This window comes from Echinops telfairi, unplaced genomic scaffold, assembly GCF_000313985.2.
Source record: "Echinops telfairi isolate 266 unplaced genomic scaffold, ASM31398v2 ScPeMD7_70;HRSCAF=299, whole genome shotgun sequence".
Classification (NCBI taxonomy): Eukaryota; Metazoa; Chordata; class Mammalia; order Afrosoricida; family Tenrecidae; genus Echinops; species Echinops telfairi.
This window is the reverse complement of record NW_022103968.1, coordinates 72,517,447-72,527,062: the sequence shown is the minus strand read 5'-3', so window position 1 is coordinate 72,527,062 and position 9,616 is coordinate 72,517,447. Positions and strand designations below refer to the sequence as shown.

Genomic DNA, 9,616 nt, shown 5'->3' with positions numbered 1-9,616 from the left:
GGCTAGACCAGAGGATGTACACTGGTACAGATAAGAACTGGAAACACAGGGAATCCAGAGAATATAAACCCCTCAGGACCAATAATAAGAGTAGCAATACCAGAAGGGTAGGGAAAGGTGGGGTAGAAAGGGGGAACTGACCACAAGGATCTACACATAACCCCCTCCCTGGAGGACAGACAACAGAAAAGTGGGTGAAGGGAGATGCCAGACAGGGCAAGACATGACAAAATAATAATTTATAAATTATCAAATTTGTGAGGAGTGGGGAAATGAGGAGCTCAAGTAGAAAGAAAATGTTTTGAGAATGATGATGGCAACAATTGTACAAATGTGCTTGATACAACAGATATGTATGGATTGTGATAAGAGCCCCCAATAAAAATTATTTTTTAAGAGTTTTACCCAATATCAATTACCCTAAATAAATAAATAAATAAATTGCTGACCGCTCTGAATGGGATAACTCTGAAAGGAAACTGTAGAACAATATTCAAAATCATACAGATGCTCACACGTTTTGGTCTGATAGATACTGGTAGGTCCCCCAAGAGTAGGCACCCTGCAAACCTGGAAGTGAACCTACTTTGGCACAACTGTTAGCCAAATAATAGATAGGCCTATAAAGGAACAGTATAGCAAGGAGGTGCACCCTCCTCAGAACAATCCACCCTGTGAGAGCAAAGGGCAGCAGTTTTCCAGGGATGAAGTGGAGAAGGCAGGAAGAGATAGGCAAGAAGGACAGACAGATGTGGTAAACGCAATGAAGAAGCTGGAAGAATACGGTTTCATTCTGGGGTTGCAATCAGTGTCACAAAACAAAAAACATACATTGTTGAGTGAAAGACCAACTTACTCTGTAAGCTTTCACCCAAATCACAATTAAAAAAAACTATTTGGATAGATATTTCACAAGATATACAAATGATACAAAAATACCAAGGAGCTGTTCCATGATGATGAAAATTGCAGTGAGATATCTGTACACATCCATTAAAATGACAAAAGTAAAAGACTGATGATACTAAGTATTGACAAGGAACCAGAGCTGCTGAACTTCGACACTGCTACGGGAGTGTGAAGTGCTCCTTAGCCACTTTAGAAACAGTTTAGCAGTTTCTCATCAACTCTAACTTGCACCTAATATATGACCTAGCCCTTACACCCCTTAAGTGTATGCCCAAGAGAAAGGGAATGCCCTCGTATGATGAAACACAATTTATACACACGTTTACACAGACATAGACACACATTTATACACACATATTTGTGATAACCCCAAACTGGAAACAACCCAAATGATGCTCAAGAACATTCGAGAGGTGAGTGAATGAACAGGCTGTGCTCCCTCCATGCAGGGGAAGGCAACTCAACCACTCAAAGGAGTAGATCTACGAGACAGTAAACGCAGAAGGAGACCCAAGTATGGCCAATCGATTTTCTCTTAATTGTGGTAAAATCTATTTACGAAACCACTTGCAACCACAGTATTTTGACATGCAGAGCTCAGCGCCACTTGTTGCACACAGCATGTTGTACAATCCTCACCAGTATTCATTTCCCAATGCTTTCACCACCCTTAACAGAAGCACACTGTCTTCTCAGCGAAAACGCCCCTTTCTCCTTCCCACCCTGAGTAACCAGGATACATTTGGAGGCTGTAAATAGAAGCATACACCATTTGTCCTTTTGTGTCTGCCTTATTTAATTCAGCATGATGTTTTCATGGTTTTTTTTTCTTTTCTTTTAAATCATTTTACTGGGGGCTCCTACAACTCTTATTACAATCATCCATCCATCCATTGTGTCAAGCACATTTGTACATTTGTTGCCCTCATCATTCTCAAACCTTTGCTTTCTACTTGAGCCTTTGGTATCAGCATGATGCTTTCAAGATATATCTATGTGGTAGCAGATACCTAGACTCCATTGCTCTTCACACCTGGGCAATATTCCATTACACATTGATACTGTATTTTGTTTATCCAGTCATCTGTTGGTAGATAGGTGGTTTCCACTTTTGGCTGATTGGGAATGGTGTTGCAATGAATGTTGGTGTACAACTTTCTGATTGTGTGCCTACTTTCAATTCTTTCACATATACTCCCCTGAGCTTTGGCAACAAGGTCAAAGCAATTCAATGAAGGAAAGATTGCCTTTTCAATCAGTGGTGCTGGTGCAACTGCATAGACCACCAGAGGCAAAATAACAAGAAAAGCTTGACCTAGCACTCACAACTCACAAGGAAATGAAGCCAAGATGGACCACCGACTTACATTTAAAACATGGAGCCATAACCTTTTAAGATTCAGTCTTCAGGATCTAGGACTAGGCCAAGAACTTCTTAGAGTTACCACAAAAACCACAATTTATATGAGGGAAAATTGGTCAAATAGATTTCAGTAATTGGAGAATGTATGCTCTGTAAGAGATCCTGCTAAGAGGATGACAAGACAAGCTACAAACTGGGAGAATATTTGTTAACGGCAGATGAAGTCAAACCCACCACCATCATTGAGTTGATTCTGACTCATAGCGGCCCTCTATGGGGATTTGGAGACTGTGAATCTGCATGGGAGTAGACAGCCTCATCTTAGAACAGCTGGTGGGTGTGAAACAAGGACAATGCAGTTACCCTGTTTCCCCGAAAATAAGACTGTGTCGTATATTAATTTTTGCTCCCAAAGATGTACTAGGTCTTATTTTCAGGGGATGTCTTATTTTTCCATGAAGAAGAATACGGTACACATTTATTGTTTATTGTTTTATTAAAGGAGACCTCACACTTCCTGTCCGCTCGGCTACACTGCGGCCAACAGTGAGCTGCACGGCACCCGCGGCTACAGTCCAGAGTCCAGAGTTACGGTAGCTTCGTGGGGCCTTATTTTTGGGGAGGTCTTATTTGGGGGGGATGTCTTATATTTCAGTGAGAGGCAAAACTGTAAGTAGGTCTTATTTTCGGGGGATGTCTTACTTTCAAAGAAACAGGGTAGTAGCCCAATGCCACACCCACAGCGCCATCAGGGCTCCTTCGGGCAAGGGGAGAGAGCAGCAAGCCCGTTCCTGGCTTGGGAACCGCCTAGGCGAGCACCATGTGCCTGGATGCCTCTGCAGGGATCTGCTGAGTTTAAAAAGCCAGTTCCAAAGCTCACACACTGTACAATTCCATTTACAGAGCACACTCTCTCCTCACTTCTCAATAGAGGAGCCCTGGGGGTGGGGGTGGGGAGTGGTTTTGTGTTGGGCTATGAGCTGCAAGGTCCAAAGTTCTAAACCACCAGCTGCTCTTTGGGAGAGCGACAGGGCCTTCTTCTCCCGTAAAGACTTCGTCTTGGAAACCTACCCTGTTCCATGAGGTCACTCTGAGTTGGCAACCACTAGATGGCAACGAGTTTCATTTTGGTTTGGACACTTATCAACATGGTTAGTTCCCAAAGACCAGGTCATTGTTTGAAAATCAATCGGCATTACACAAAAATGGGGAGTGAGCTAGTCATATCACAAAATGGAGGGTGGCTACATCATTACATAACTACCAAGTTATGTCATCACCTAACCTCCTGATTACATCATTACTCACTGAACGCCATTTAGTCGATGCCGACTCACAGTGACCCTATAAGACAGGGTAGAACTGCCCTGTGGGTTTCTGAGACTGTAACTCTTTAGGGGAGTAGAAAGCCTCATCTTTCTCCCATGGACCAGCTGGTGATTTTGAACTTTGCGGTTAGCAGCCCAACAGATCCCTGGTGATGTAGTAGTGGCTTATATGCTGGGCTGCTAACTTCAAGGTCAGCAGTTTGAATCCACCAGCCACTCTGCAGGAGTGAGGCTTTCTACTCCCACAAAGAGTTACCATCTCAGAAACCACAGGGCAGTTCGACTCCACCCTACAGGGTCGCTGTGAGTTGGGATGGCCTTGATGGCAGTGGGTTGGGCTTGGTGTTCTAGTAGCCCACCGTTATCCCACCGTTATCCCTCTGCAACCTCATGAGGGAACCTGGAGCAGGTTCTCTCTGGTGAGAAACTGAGCGCAGGGCCTGCGGTGAGTGCATGACCCAGCAAGCTGGCATCTGCCTCTGGGGCGCCCAGGTCTCACACCTGGCTGCCTCCAGAAGGAAAGAGCCGCCCACAGGGAGTGGGGTGGCACCAAAAGGGCTATTTTTTCATTTTATTGGTGTGGGTTTAAACATTTTATTGCGAAGGTATACAAAGCCAATCATCAGTTTTACAGTCAATAATTCAGACACATTTTGTTTCACCTCATCCATTATAATAACTTCAATGGTGGCATTGTGGGTTACGTCTTGGGCTACTAACTGCAAAACCACAGCAGTTCAAAACCACCAGCCACTCTGAGGGAGAAAAATGAGGCTTTCTATTCCCATAGAGAGTTATAGTCTCCTCATGGCATGAAATAATTGGGCCTTTACCAAATTTTATTAGACTGTATTATTTACACATCTCTTTTCTCCCTTCTGAGGTGAATACTGATAGCTGTTGATTTAGTCCCTCTCCTATGTCTTTTTCTAAGGGCTGAGAGCTGGGAGACTATATAGCTCTCCTCATGCTCCGAGAACTGAGCTCTGCAGAGGATCTAAAATGACTGGTCTGATCCTTCTGGATTGACACTGCTCCTTTTATTGTGGGGAAAAAATCCCCTAGCATCTCAGAAAATCTTCAAAAATCATAAATGTTAGAAGATCATAACTCATATAAAATTAAAAGATCCTATAAAATTACTCTCAGAAACCCCTGGGCGCAGTTCTACCCTGTCCTGTAGGGTCCCTACGAGTCAGCATCAATTCTGTGGCAGGGAGTTGTTTATTTATCTATTTTTGAGACCATCATGTATCCCACTTCCGCCCTATGTTTCCCATGTCCACCCCTCCTTCCTTCCTACCCCTTTACCTATTCATTTTAAATGGCTGATTATTTTCATGCAGAGATCTGAAGGTCGATGAAGGGCTTGTGGGTGCCACCGGTCTCGATCCAAATAACAAGTCCAATCTCTTTTATAATTTGGGCATTTGTTTCACATTTTCTCCCACCCGACCCAGCACCGTCTAACGTGAACCATGTCAGAGCAGTTGGGAGTGGTAGCCAGGCACCATCTAGTTCTGGTCTCAGGGTTGTGGAGATCCATTCGATTAATTGCTTCCATGTGGCTTTCACTTGTCATCACTCTTCTTTCCTCTGGATGGCGAGAGACCAATGGTGGCACCTTAGATGGCTGCCCACAAGCTTTTAAGACCCCAGCTAGTCACCACGCAGTTCGTAGAACATTGTCATTGTGAGCTGTTATGTAGATTGACCTTGGTGTCAAAGGTAGGAGTTTTTGTACAGCCATATGCTGGATGCCGAAACCGTGCATGCCCTCACCTCCCACCCTGCGCTTCCCTCCCTCTGGTCTCATCCCATCCCAGCACCTGGCTTTGCATGCTGCTGACCATTTTAGGGGAGAGGTTTTTTCTTTGGGGAGGGGGGAGGGATGAAGAGGGGGGATGAAATTAATCATTCTTCATTTGTTTTTACACTGAGAGCTTTTTGTTTATCTTCTTTTTTATTTGTTTCTTTGAAGAGCGAGTTTGAACGGCACAAATTCTCTAAATGCCTGCTGTTGCCATAGCAACAACAAAAAAATCTCAGCCTAACGTCTGGCCTGGGACCAACAGGAGGGGTGCCTGGATGTATGTGGAGCAAGTGGGAGCCTGGGCATGTTAATCCCCCAACATGGAACCCTGTGCGCGGGCAGCGGGCTGAGGCCACCATGACCCGCCTGTGCAGCACTGCCCCATCTGTGCTGCCCACTGCCCTGAGCCTCCCACCAACAGCCAGGGCTCCTGGGCAGCTCTGGAGCCTGGGCTGCCTGTGTCTTGCCAAGCAGGCCACATGCAGCTGCTTACCAGGGACAATGTGGGGCAGAGCCCTCTTGGAACAACCAGGCAGTTGTGGGCTGTGACGCCTGGGAGGACTCATGGCTGCAGACATAAGTGAGGGTTGGGCTAGAAGTGAGCAAAAGGAAGGAGCCACAGAGCCTTCATGCCCCTGGGTCTCCCCAGGCCCAGCTCCCAAGTACACCCTAAACTCACTCAGCCCCTGCTGAGGGGACACTGGCCCTCACCTCAAGTTCCCACCCCTTTCCGTGCCCCTGGGGAGGTACAGGGGCTTCTCTCCTCCCCTTTGCTTGGCTTCCTATTCAGGAGCCAATTCCATGGCCTCCAAGTGGATTCTGACTCAGAGGACAGAGTCGGGCTGTGCCAAAGGGTTTCTGGCTTTTACATCTTTATGGGAGCAGCCAGCCTCATCTTTCTCCCACAAGACAGCTGGCGGGCTGGAGTCACCATCTTTTCAGGTAGCAGCCCAATGTACTAGGAGCCCTGGTGGTGGTGTGGTTATGAGTTGGGCTGTGATCCACATGATCGGCAGTTCGAAAGCACCAGCAGCTCCAAGGGAGAAAGACTGGGCTTTCTACTCCCAGAAACACAGTCTCAGAAACCCACAGGGGGTCATTGACTTGATGGCAGTGAGTTTGGTTTGGTTGGAAGCCAATATTTAAGCCACTGAGGCACCAGGGCTTCCCAGCAATACTCCCCATCTTTCACCACCCCCATGCAGAGGGACCCTGAACTTGGCCAGTGAGCAGCCCAGGGGTGCCTTTCAGCGAAGTTCTTTGCCCTGGAGCCTTACCAAAGTTTTCTGAGAGTCCAAGTCTGACATGACTTCCTCGGAGAATGAGAAATGGGCACCTTTCCAAGAGGGTGGCGGCCTCCAGCAGGGTGTCCTGCCACAGGGCCACCTCTCCCTCTGTCCACTGCAGCCGGAGGATCAACTTCAGGAGAAGGATGGAGGTCCACTTCCTAAGCTGTTCCTCCAACAGCTCTCTCCCCCGGTACCCTACAGGCTCCTCCAATCAGAACATGAGCCATCCCCACACCCCTTCCTCCCGGCCCATCCTCTGCCTCAGCAATGGCTGTGCCCCTGCCCTCTGTGAGAGGGGCCCAGGCCCCGTGCTGGGGGACAACCAGGGCCCTGAGAGCAGCCGGTCCAGGGGCAGTTTGGATGCCCTAGTCTGAGGGGCTGATGAAAATCCAATGGGGGTGGTCATGAGGGGCCACTGGGGACTTGGAGCCAGAGTGGAGGGGATGGGTCAGCCCTGGGAAGGAGGCCTGGCATACAAGGCCAGCCGAGGAGAGGTGGGCTGGGCAGCAGGGTGGGCCGGTCCCACCAGAGATGAGGGCAAGTGGGAGGCAGGAACGGAGGGGGTGGGGGCCTCTAGAATTTTCCAAGGTGCTGGTCCTATCCATGCAGGCTCCGCTGACTACCCAGAGCCAACCAAGAGCCTGGAGCAATCAGGGCAGAAAAGGAGCGATACTGAGACCAGCACTCTTCCTTGGCACTGCCTGCTCACCACGACAGCAGAGGTGAGTGGCCACCAGGGTCCAGGCAGTGAGCTGCCCACCCTGAGGTTTCCACTTGGGCTGTTTGATGCCTCGGGGGCAAGACTGGGACCGGGCCATGGGACCCACTGAGAGCTTCAATGCCCCTTGTCCTGACACAGGCCTTCCCCAAGGGCCCACCCAGGCTGGCCAGCCCAAGGAGACCGAGAAAGCGTGCTAGGCAGGAATGAAGCCAGAAGACCCAGGCCTGGCGGAGCTGAGCATCCGACTGAGCGCAGCTGCCCTGTGCAAGCAACCAGGTCCTTCTCCCCATTCACACCTGCCCATAGAGCTAAAGGCCGGGCCTCATCCTGCTGAGCAGGAAGTTCGGGTGCTGTCCTCCCTCTCCACACCTCTTCCCGCTGTAGCTATCTATCCTGGAGACTGGAGCAGGTGGGGGTAGAGGTATTGCTCTGGGCTCCCAGCTTTGCACTCGGGGAAAGTCCCACCCTTCTCTTCCTAGCTCTGGCTCCTGTGGGAGCAGGGAGGAGTGGGTCACCCACTTCAGGACGTGAGGACACCTTCAGAGACCAGGTCTTGCCCTCAGGACACCATGGCGGAGGCCCTGGGGGAGTCATCCACGGAGGGCTGAGAGGGCATAACAGAGGGGCGTGGCCAGGATCGTTGTAGGTAGAGGCCAGGTAGCTTCTGTCTCAAGAGAGCATCGTGCCACCACTAGAGGTATGACTCCCAGCAGCAGTGGCACTGGCCAGTATTACAGACTCATGCTTTTCTCCCTGTTCTGTAGAGGAATTTGAAAGTGTGCATCCCCGTTTCCTACCTTTCTGTCCCCACCCCTCCCAAAAGAACCACAAAAGTCTCAGTCTTTGGTGGGTGCTGGATAAAGACTTGATGAGAAGTCAGTCCCTGGGACACAGAGGAGGAGGACAGAGGCCCTGCTGTGCCCTAGAAGGGGCGGGGGTGAGCAGGGGCCAGCCCACACAGCAACAAAGACCCCTGGGCCACCCACTCTGGGCTTGGCAGCCTGTCATAGCCCCAGAGGTGGCTACTAGGGATGCAGCCCCATCCTCACCCAGCTGCTGGGCTAGGCCAGGCAGGGCTCTGCAGATGGCTCTTCTCCACATTCGGAGACCCCCCTGGATGCTGGGCGGAAACGAGGCTGAGCGTGAGCTGGGCCCTCATGCTTGCCTTCGGTGAGATGTGCAGTTACAGCCAGTCACGGAGAACATGGTGCCCGGCCCCCGTGGCTGCCTTCCTTGACGGCCCCTGAGTCCACAGGCACACAGGTTATGCCCTCTCCACAAACCCACTACAGCTGGTCCTGGACCCTGCAGTTGGTATGCTCAGAGCTGTGTCCAGGGCTGTGGGTGCCAGAGTGACTATAGGACGACTATGTGTGTGCCCAGGGCAAAGAGGGCTGAAGTCCCCAGCTGTATACTGTTGTTTTCAGGTATGCTCTGAGGTAGACCCTCAGGTAATGGATCCTGAGGAGCTGGGTCCTCCTCCAACGAGCTGAGGGTATGAGCATCATTGTCGTGGGGACTGCAGGCAAGCTCAAGGTCATCTGCTCCAACCTTGCAAGCTGTCTCCTGCCAGCACTACTCACCTGGGGTCTTGGAGATGCATGAATACCACTGGGAGAATCCCCACACGGGGTGGGGAGTCGGGCAGAGGGTGGGGTGGGGTGTTGTTTATTTCTCCTATTCCTCTCCTGCTCTCACCTCTGTCTTTCCATCCAGTGCAAGATTGCAGGGAGCACAGGGGCAGCTTGGGAAGGCCCTGTCCATTCCCCTGGGCCCCAGCCCATGAGGCCCACAGGGTAGGTACCACACTCAATGTCTGTGCCACCCCTCACCCTATTCCAGAGCTGCTCTCCTCTCTCTGGGGGCTTGTTTCTCATTGACTGTGGCTAGGGGCTTCCACCCACCCTGCACACAAGATACCCTTCCTGCAGGAGGTCCCCACGTGGCGAGCACAGGCTGGCCCGGCCTTGCCCACAGCATGCTCTTTGTAGCGCTGGCTCCCAGCTGCCCAGGAAATTGGGGCCTCGGGTGTGGATTGCGGCTCCGGCTCCCCTTGGAGCCCTCCTCCACCCACCCTAAAAGACACAGGCTGCTTTAACCTCGCCCTGCCTCCCTTCCCTGCCAGACAGCTCCCTGTTGGCAGGCAGCCCCTGCTGTGCTCTTTCAATCGGCCAGGCTCAGATTGAGGATGAC

General features: G+C 50.6%; 1 pseudogene; it reads left to right on the top strand.

The window, feature by feature from the left end:
- The window catches only part of LOC101653442, an 11,950-nt pseudogene extending 4,874 nt beyond the window's left edge, over nucleotides 1–7,076 (top strand).
- Nucleotides 7,077–9,616: the final 2,540 nt, after the last annotated feature.